Source organism: Athene cunicularia, unplaced genomic scaffold, assembly GCF_003259725.1.
Source record: "Athene cunicularia isolate RWA unplaced genomic scaffold, athCun1 SCF_204, whole genome shotgun sequence".
In the NCBI taxonomy this organism is placed as follows: Eukaryota; Metazoa; Chordata; class Aves; order Strigiformes; family Strigidae; genus Athene; species Athene cunicularia.
The window spans coordinates 1-10,534 of NW_020799272.1; the positions used below are offsets into that span (position 1 = coordinate 1).

Here is a 10,534-nt window from a genome sequence, read left to right on the forward strand (position 1 = left end):
ACCTTTTGTAACTTATCAGTTATGAATGGTTGTTATTCAGGAAGGTTATTTTATGGGCACAGATGCCTAAAATGTTTTAAATTTCATGGTGGCAATCACTTAGATTTGTGGATTTAGGAGAGAAGGCTGTAGTTACTTTGAATTACACAACTTGATGGAAGGAATGAATGCTCTCAGGAAATGCAGTTACTGAGTTTTCAAGATTTTTGTTTTGAAGGATTTTTGCTTCCCCAGTATATACATTCTCTAGATCACTTGTGATATAAAAAATGCCGTCAAAATAATAGTTAAGTTTAGTTTTGTGCTTAAAATATATTATCTGTGTTTATTGATTGTCACTAGCAGTGACATGGAATGAGGTGTAGCCAGTTTTAAAAATATAATGCTTTCTAACATGGTCTTCATGCAGTGGGTGTATAAAATGGAAGCTTGATGCCAAAGTATGTGGTGAAGGTTAAAAGTCTGGATGTTTTCAAGGGAATGTAGGAAAAGTGTATGGAAGTGAAATCCAAGGAGTGTTTCCAAGGCTACAGAAATTCTGGCGTGAGAATGGTAGGACACGGGAAGACTTTTTCTGAGGGCAGTACCTTCTGCTCTTCCCAGACATAAGATGTTGCCCTGTCTGAATCCTGTGGGGGGGCTGGCTGCGTTTTAGGAATGGCCACGCCAGATCCAAGTTCTACAGTCACAAAGCATCCTCAAAATTGATTACAGTTGTGGAAGTTAAGAAGTGGAAGTCTGTGTGAGAGCTGGTTATGTCTGCAGTGCCCAAGAGAATACAAATTGTATGAGCTGACAATCTCTCTGTGAGCTAAGGGAATGCTGCTGATCTTCTCTTTGGTTTTTGAACTCTGATAATCCACTGTCCCACGTGGCCAAACAAGGCAGATCTTGTTTTCTGTGTATCAGACAATGTCAACAATTTCTTGGCAGCTGATTAATTTCAGATTCTGTACCATGACTTCAGATTAACATTAAATTTCTCATGTCTAATGGTATTTTAGCCTCTCAACTCTATTCATAGGAAGAAAAAATCCTGGGGGGTTTGTGTTTTAAATTTGACCTCCCCTGCATTCTTACACAGCATGTGTATGTCACAGGCCCCTTCACAGGAAAGGATGTGAAAAGCACTGTAGCCATGACCAGCATCACTTCTTTTCAAAAATCAGTTCTTAAACTTTCTGATTCTAGATGAACAAAAAGGCTGTTTGTGTCTATGTAACATGAAGAATGAATTCAAAGACTGATCTGTGTTGCATAATAAGATGAAGACACTGGTACAGTGTTCATTTTAATAAGGTAAATGAAACATTGCAGGAAAAGGAAGCAAAGATTTAGGTCACCCTTAAAATGCATGAGAAAAATAGTGACTTGATGAGGTAGTGGGTAACCAATCCCCATCTCACACAGGGGATGAGGCTACAATATGTCTCTGCATGAGGGAGTGCTGAGCAGAAATAAAGGAGGTGTTTTTCCTGCTGTGTATTTAGTCAGTGAGACTGCTTGCTGGGATGAGTCAGTTTGGTTTCTTACATTGACAAATATGGGGTTAGCTTGTGGAAGTTTTAAAGAAAGTGAAGGAAGCTTATTCAAGGGTCAGAAAATATTTTAACTTGGGGGGTTGAAAAAAGTCTGCTTGTTTGAGTTAACAGGAAAAAAGGAACTTGATAAATATAAATATATGGAAATGTATGCGCAGGTAAGAAGATTCTTGAAATAGGATGCAGTTTAGTTAGTAGTTGGAAGTACAAGAGTTTGTATAAAACCTGAAATCTGAATATGAAGGAACTAGTTAGTGTGGGCTGTTCTGTAGGAGGTGTGAAGCAGTGCTCATCCTGGTTACCCTGTCCCTAAAATCTGAGAATAGAGCTATTTCTCGGATGCAGTCTATTGTTGGAGAAGGGCTTGCAGAACAAGGCCATGGGTCTGTGCAGGAGCTGGTTACAGCCATCTGAGGTAAACAAAGGAAAAAAACCCAGGGTACAGTTATGCTAACAAGGAAGGAGATTCAGGGCACAGTTATGCTAACAAAGGGAGAAACTGAGGTAAAAAGAGCGGCCTTGATTATGATGGTGAACAACCTTGGGGAAAAAGCAAAGCAGAAGAAGGAGGATGTTGTGAATACCTGAAATGCCACAAGGGGCTGGGATATTATAATGTAACCTGTTGGAGAACGGCTTGCAGAGACCAAGGCCATAGCTCCCTGCAGGAGCTGGTCAGCCATAGCTCCCTGAAGTCGGTCCCAGCCACCTGAGGTAAACAAAGGAAAGAACCCAGGGTACAGTTATGTAAACAAGGATGGAGATCCAGGGCTCAGTTGTGCTGACGAGGATTGTTGTGACAACACAGAGATAAGTTGGGGCGCATTATGACCTTGGGGGTCAGAGGAAAGCAGCCCTGGGAGAGAAGCAGGTTTACAGCTAGGAAGATGTTTATGCATACCAGAGATGCCACAAGGGGCTGGGGTATTATAATGTGACTTTTTAGATGTACCCAATGGCTGAGACATTATAATGTAGTTTTCTTAAATGTATCCAATAGAGTTGCAAGTAGTGTATTGTAGATTGCTTATATAAGGTGTAATTTCTTTCAATAAAGTTGAAGCTTGCTCTATCATTCACATTGAATCAGCTGCTTGCTTCCTCCGCCCGCTGCAGTAACCTTTTAGATGTATCCAATAGATTTATGATTAGTGTGCATAATGATAGTTAGTGCTATATAAGATGTGATTTCTTTCAATAAAGTTCAAGCGCTTGCTCTATCATTCACACTGAATCGACTGCTTGCTTCCTCTGTCCACCGCAGACTATCACGTGGTAAACTTTAAGATTATTTGATGGATGGATTAAAAAGTGATCACTTTCAAAGAGTCCACAGTCCAGCTATCTTCTGTTTAACACTAAAATATATTTAATATGGAAGCATTTGCACTGCTCATGCTGATTATTCTGTCCATTCTTTTTTTTTTTTTTTTTTTTTTTTTTTTTTTTTTTTTTTTTTTTTTTTTTTTTTTTCCCCACAGCTTAGAGTAGGAAAATGATCTGGCCTCTTCCATCTTCATGTTCTTGCATATTACGACTGACTTAATTGAACTCTCTCCATCAGCTTTCTTAACTTAATTGGTTTTGATGAGCCTTAAAAAAATATATGGATACAGTTCATTTTCTCATAGCAGACTGTTCTGTGCAAGCCTATATATTGAGTGAAATGTGTCTTAAAATCTGTTGGAGGATCTTATTTGGATGTGGCCCAAGGGATAAGATGGCTCAAGTTTTCAGGGTAAAAAGAGGGATCCAGGTCCTGAGAAGTGCTTCCTGCATCCTCGGCAGCAGATGAGGTGCCTGAGTCCCTGCCCAGATGTCCTCTGGGTTGTCTCCAGGCGGTGCTGGAGAGGGAGTTCGGTGCCTTCTGTGAGGGAGAGTGCACTTAGAGTCGGGCTTTCCTGAGAGTGCTGAGGGGAAAAGATGGGGTGTTTTTCTAACTCAGAGACTGAGTGACTATGGATTTGGCTAACCAGACATTGATGTTTCTTTGCCCTAGCTGCCAGCTATGAGGGCAGCTGCTTTCCTTGTTACCCGCTGCCCTTTTGCCTCTTCCCCCTGCATGTGCCTGCGGGTCCAGTCGCTCGCTGTCCTGTGTCCGCAGCCTGGTCGGGAGGACCCTCACAGACCCTGCCTGGGGTTTGCTTAGGCTTTGCTCTACAAGCCCGGTGTGAGACAAAGCTTCACCCTGAATTAACATTTTCCTTATGAAAATGTGTATCTAATTGGTTCTTCCAGCTAACTGAAGTGAAGGCTGGGTGGTGTCTGTTTAATAAAGTCTGTAATCATATGGAGATTGAAGGGGGGCATATTTATACTGTCCTGTATCCTGGAGCATTAGTTCAGTATTTCTGTGGGCATTTGATGCTGACCTGGAGTTTTATAAGAGACTTTATGCCATCAGTAGGTGACTAGAAACTGTCATGAACACGTTTCCATATTGAAGTTTTCTTGGACTCTAGTGGATATCTGAATACCTTACTGTAATTTGCACCCACAAAAAATGAAACTGAGCTTTACCAGTGTTTGTCTGGACTGCCCAGTACAAAGAGCCTAACTTAACCAGGTGTATATTTAGAACTTCAGTGTATGATATTTTTTCTTTCTTTCTTGGAAACAGCACTTCTCCAAAGAAACCTTTATGCCAAGTTATATTCAAACACATTGACATTTCAGGAGGAAAACAAACTGAAAACATCTGTAGATAGTTGAGGCGTTCTGTATGTTGTCCCTCACTTTGCCACAGCTGCATCCTTCAGAAGATTGTTGTGGTGGCATTTCATGGGCTGAGGTGTAGGAAGCACCTTTGGCACATTTCTTGGCTGACTACAGACTTCTGACTTTCTTGTGTATAGCACAGTCTTAATGCTTTTTTAATAAAGGTTTTGTGTGTGGGAGAGTTGATTTTTATCCTACAGTATCGTAGTGTCATAACGTGTAATTAGGCAAGCTATAATTAAACCGTTACTTAGTTACATAGTTTAGGATGATTGACTTATCTTTGGATTGAGGCTATTTCTTTCATGTGATTTCCACATCTCTGATTTCTTGTTCTTCAAAATATGATTAAAGACTCAGCAGACCTACACAGCTAATGACATAGTGGGAAGTTCAATATTTTTAATGACTTGGATGGTAGGCTTTATGCCTCTATGTTTGTTTACTCAGTAAAAATGTTATTTAATAATCTATGCTAATGAAGTATAACAAAAATGAAACCACAAAATAGAGCATCTGTGGCAAAGCTGAAGCTTGGCTGTCTAGGACGTTGCAGCTAAAGGGTGTGTTCCCAGGCTGTCATTTGTGCAGGAACTGGAGCTGCTGGGATCTGTAACAGACTGTAGTGGGAGCACTGGCTCTGACTGGGAGCTGGGTATGAGCGTTTGGGGGGTGTGGGGGGTGTGCCCTGTTCAAAGGATTGTCCTTGTTCCTGTCCAGTCAGCTGTAGCAGAGGAATTCCCGGGCTGGTTTGGATCCAGCACTTGAATACCACATTCCACTTTGGTTACAGCAGAAGACACGAGGGATCCTCGGGACACTGGTGGTGCCCGTATCAGAAATGGAAACGTGGGAGATGAGTGGTGGAGGTAGGGAAGGCCAGCAGTGAGGGCTTGTGAGGAGGGAGTGGGGAAATGTGGTGTTGAGGAGAGAGTGATGTGCAGGGTGTGTGCTGGGAGGAGCTGATGGTGTGTCAGAGGTGACAGCTGGATTCTGACCTGGGGTGATGCTCCATTTGCCATCAGACAGCTGGAGCTCTTTGCAGTGACCTGTTCGGCCGGAGACCGGGAGAGGCACAGAGAGAAGTCAGCAGCACCACTGTTAGATGGACAGTCTGACAGTGAATGCCGCTTCACTGCTTTTTTTTTTTTTTTTTTTTTTTTTTTTAAAAAAGCAGATGTGCCGTAGCCTGTGTTTGTGCATATGTGTTCTGTAAAACATACATATTGACGTCAGCTTCCATCCTTTGCATGCACAATTTCTAGGTGCTTGCTACTGCCTGGTGAAAATACTTGTGTGAACTCTTTGACTAAATGTTGGTTTTGGCAAGAGATTTCTGCAGTAATGATGACCTTAAAAATTGGTTTACATTTTTTTGAGTTTTTTTAAAATTTATATTTCCCTGTGAACAATGGTGTAAGTAGAAGTAAGGAGGATTTAAATTTAAGACCAAATATCTGTTCTGCTATAAGACTATGTAATGCTTTCTTAAAATCAACAGCATATGTTTTTCATCTCCTTTAAAACCATTTCTATCTCCTTGCCATAGCAATAACATTTAGGGCTTTACACAGTGCTTTATCTTTCAAAAAATACTTTACAGATAGTAATTAATTGTTTTCTGAGGCTGAAAAAGCCACCCAGTGCAGAATGTGGGCAGGAGCAATGGGGACAGCCAGGCCAAGAGAGCAGAGTGGGCCTTGCTACTCCTCATTAATTCATGTTGTAAAGACTCCTGTCAGAGCTGCAGCTACCTTTCATTGTCCTTCCATCCTGACAGCTCATATCTTGAGGAGTCCACCCTGCATTTTTCTTAACAAATCTCTGACAGAGCACCATGAAGTTTTGCCTTGTGTGTACTTTTAGGCCCTCTGAGGTTTTCACTGGAAAACAGCTGATACAGCTATATTCTCTTAGTGTGCCTCAGATGATGAGTGATTAGCATTTGTGTGGTACCTTCCAAAGAGTGATCTTGAGGAGTTAAATAAGGTTGGCATTTCCTCATTTTGCAGATGTATATAAAAATTAAAGCTCAGAGAAGAGAAAACTGGAAATAGCATACTGGTCTCCTGACAAATGACTTCTCCTTAAGTGAATGAATGAAGATTGCCTTAATATGGAAAGCAGAAATGCTTTGAATTATGAAAAAGAACAAGATGACAGGATGTACAAGGTGCAATGTATTTCAGATCCTATGCTTAAGTCAGAGGAAAGGAAGAGCAGATATCCATGCACATAAAATTGGGCTCACAGCAGGAGAGTGCACACACCTGGGAATTTATGTAGAGAAACAACTGCTGCCATTGTTACTTAATTTCATTAGCAGATTGATTAGCAACGTCCAGGTAAGCTGAGTACCAACAGTAAAAAAATACTGCCAGCCCGCACCCATCACCATTACTCCATGTGCTTTCGTAGACCTTTGTTATTTTTTTCCAGCAGAGGAACTGGCAGAAATCTCTGCTTGAATCCCAGTTGTGTCACCAAACCTGTTACTGTATGTTCCTGCACTGTAGGAGCATTCGGACACTTCTTCCCAGGGCTTCTTTTGCTGGCATGTCAAAATCTGGGCTGCTGCTGTTAGAGATTTCCCTCCCCTCAAGCTGTCGATTGTGGGCAGAGCTTTAGTGTTGTGCTCCTCTGCCTTTGGTATGGGCTGAGATCATCCCGTGTGCCCTGGGCTCCTGCAGCCCTCGGAGCTTCGGCAGCAGGTGCCTGGGCTGCGGCTTTGCCAAGTTCAAGTGCACTTGGTGCGAGTCTTGGCCCATCCTGTCCAAGGAGAATAGGATGTCACTGCCAGGGATCCCTCCCGCAGGGGCTTGGGTTTGAAAAATCCTATAGGAAAGAGAAGAAGGTGTGAAGTAAGGGGGTGAAAGGCTGATCAAATCGGGATAGAAGATTCATGTTCAGATGTCTACAGAATTTTTTTCTTAACATGGTATGAGGTTTTTGTAGAGCAAGGTTTGCTACAGTTTCAGGAAATGGTATTGGCATGGAAATATTTTTTTTTTTTTAAATATTGCTTTTTATTTAAAGGGTTTTTTTTTACCTTCCAGAAACAGAAACTTGATTAGTAGATGAATATGATGATTATTTCCTGAGAGGTCAAACGGACTCAGCTGAGACGATAATTTTTTAAATTGTCTTAGTCAGATAAGAATAATCAGTCCATGTCGTTGCGTCTTTGCTGTCTTTCACTGCACAACTTAGTGAAGGATTGGACTTTGTATGGGGCGTTTTGCAAAGTAGGCACACAGATCTGGCTGAAATGTTTATTCTCGTCTCCTGCCTTGTGCTGTGCAGCGTGACAGGAGCTCTGGGACGAGCTGCAGGTGTGACTCCTTACTTTCCCTGTAGTGGGTATATCAAGGAAGAGAATTCCCGTCTAGAACCTTCCCTGTGCCTGTGAAGTGCAAATGTATATGCTCTCAGCAGAAAACAAGTTTTTTTGCCAAAAAGCACACCAAGGATCATACTGAGACAAAGCAAGCAGGAAGCACGAGAATCACTGTTGCCTTGGATAGCTTTCCGGGAAGAGAGGAAATCCAGGCAGAGAATTCCTGGGTAGCAGCTACCCTGTGTCTGGGAAGTGCAAGCATATGCATTTTCAGCTGAAATGGCGTTTGTCACTGAAAAGCAACCCAAGGCTTGTGTGAGCTAAAGCAAGCAGGGAGCACGAGAGCCGCTGTTGCCCTGCATAGCTTTCTGTGCTGCGGGGAAATCCAGGCAGAGAAACCCCAGCTAGCAGCTTCCCTGTTCCTGGGAAGTGCAAATGTACGCGTTTTCGGCCGAAATCGTATTTTCTCTCCGAAAAGCACACCAAGGCTCAATCTGAGCCAAAGCAAGCATGGAGCATGAAAATTGCTGTTGCCCTGCATACCTTTCCAGGCAGCAGGAAAATTCAGGCAGAAGAATTCCTGGCTAGTAGATTCCCTGTTCCTGGGAAATGCAAACGTACATGTTTTCGCCCGAAATTGCATTTTTTCTCCGAAGAGAACATCAAGGCTGATTCTGAGACAAAGCAAGCACGGAGCATGAAATTTGCGGTTGCCCTGGATACCGCGCAGCACATCAAGACACGAATAAAGGGAGTCCAGAAAAGTTGCAAGAGAACTAAAAGAGCAGCTGGTAGGGAAATAAAGGCTAGAAAAACATGGTATCCAAATGGTTTGGGAGGCTGAAAAAAGGTGGGAGGCTGGAGGGCAGTAGGGCCAGAAAAAAATTGGAGGTCGAAGAAAGGTGGGAGGCTGAAAAGGGGTGGGAGGCCAGGGAGAGGTAGAGGCTGGATAAAAGTGGAGGCTGCAAGAGGCAGGCAGGCTTGGGGTAAATGAAAGGCAGGAAAAAGTGGAGGACAAAATGTAGTGGAAGGAGCAAAATGACTGGTAGACTGCAGGAAATTGGAGGCCTAGAGGCCACAGGACAGCTATCCGCTAGGAAAAAGGAGATGCTGGAAGGTGGTGCACGTTCTGATGGGCATTAGTGTTTGAAAAAGCCTGGGAAGTCAAAAAGGGATGAGAGGCTGTAGTGGAATTAGAGATGGTGAAATCAATAGCAAAGGAAGGGGGAGACCTACAGGCACATGTTGGAAGAAAAAGAGGGTCAGGGAGCAAGACAGAGGAAGAGAGATAATGATGAGTGGAGACTACAAAGACAGAGAGAAATCAACTGTAGGGGGAAAGGAAGGAGGGAAGGAGGGAGGGCAAGAGACGCTCAAGAGGACAGAGGGATTGAAGGGATGAGAGAGCAATAGATGGAGAAAGGGAGAGGGAATGGGATGGGCTACAAGCTGAAAGGGAAAAGGCCACGGAGCAGAAGAGAATGGCACAGGGAACTGGGCATGAGTTTAGGGAAATCAAGTTTTAAGGCGAAAAGCACACTAAGGCTCTTTCTGAGAAAAAGCAAGCACGGAGGACGAGAATCGCTGTTGCTCTGGAGATCTTTCCAGGAAGTGGGGAAATCCAGGCAAAGAATTCTCAGTCAGCAGCTTATTTGTGGCTGGGAAGTGCAAATGTACACGTTTTCGGCCGAAATCAAATTTTCTCTCTGAAAATCACACCAAGGCTCATTTTGAGGAAAGCAAGCATGGCTGATGAGAATCGATTTTGCCCTGCATAGCGTTCCGGGCAGCGGTTAAAACCAGGCAGAGAATTGCCGGCTAGCAGCTTCTCTGTGGCGGGGAAGTGCAAATGTACATGTTTTCAGCTGAAATCACGTTTTCTCGACGAAAATCACAACAAGGCTGATTGAGCCAAAACAATCCGGAAGCATAAGAATCGCTGTTGCCTTTGAATACCTTTCCAGGCAGAGAGGAAATCCAGGCAGAGAATTCCCGGCTAGCAGCTTCCCTGTTACTGGGAAGTGCATACATACACGTTTTTGGCCAAAAAAGTTTTTTTTTTTTTTTTTTTTTTTTTTTTTTTTTCTCTCCAAAAAGCGTTAGAAGGCTGATTCTGAACCAAATCAATCATGGAGCATTAAAATCGCTGTTGTCCTGGATATCTTTCCACGCAGCACATCAAGGCATGAATAAAGTGAGGCAGAAAAGGTGCAAGAGACATAAAATAGAGGCAGGCAGGAAAATAAATTATAGAGAAACGTGGTATCCAAAAAGGGGTGAGAGGTCAAAAAAAGGTGGGAGGCTGGAGGTCAGTAGAGGACAGAAAATATTTGAGGCTGAAAAAAGAGTGGCAGGCTGAAAAGGGGTGGGAGATCAGGGGGAGGTATAGTCTTGAAAAAAGTGGAGGCTGCAAGAGGGAGGGAGGGAGGCAGGCTACAAGAGGGAGTCAGGCAGGTTTGGGGTAAATGAAGGGCAGGAAAAAGAGGAGGACAAAATGTAGTGGAAGGAGCAAAATGACTGGTAGGCTGCAGGAAATTGGAGGCCTACATGCCACAGGACAGGTATCCGCCAGAAAAAAAGAGATGCCGGAAGGTGGTGCATGTTCTGATGGGCATTAGTGTTTGAAAAAGGCTGGGAAACCAAAAGTGGATGAGAGGCCATAGTGGAATTGGAGATGGTGAAATCGTTAGAAAAGGAAGGGGGAGACCTACAGGCACATGTTGGAAGAAAAAGAGGGTCAGGGAGCAAGACAGAGGAAGAGAGATAATGATGAGTGGAGACTACAAAGACGATGAGAGAGCAAAGATGGAGAAAGGGAGAGGGAATGGGATGGGCTACAAGCTGAAAGGGAAAAGGCCACGGAGCAGAAGAGAATGGCACAGGGAACTGGCATGAGTTTAGGCAAAGCGAGTTTTAAGGCAAAAAGCACACCAAGGCT

The 10,534-nt window shown here is 43.3% G+C and overlaps 1 long non-coding RNA gene across 1 annotated transcript; it reads left to right on the top strand.

Annotated features, from left to right (window-relative positions):
* Window positions 1-8,421: 8,421 nt before the first annotated feature.
* Window positions 8,422-9,923, top strand: LOC113490689. Its single transcript, XR_003400287.1, has 2 exons — window positions 8,422-8,516; window positions 9,891-9,923. It is a non-coding gene; the product is annotated as an uncharacterized LOC113490689 (long non-coding RNA).
* The last annotated feature ends 611 nt before the right edge of the window (window positions 9,924-10,534 follow it).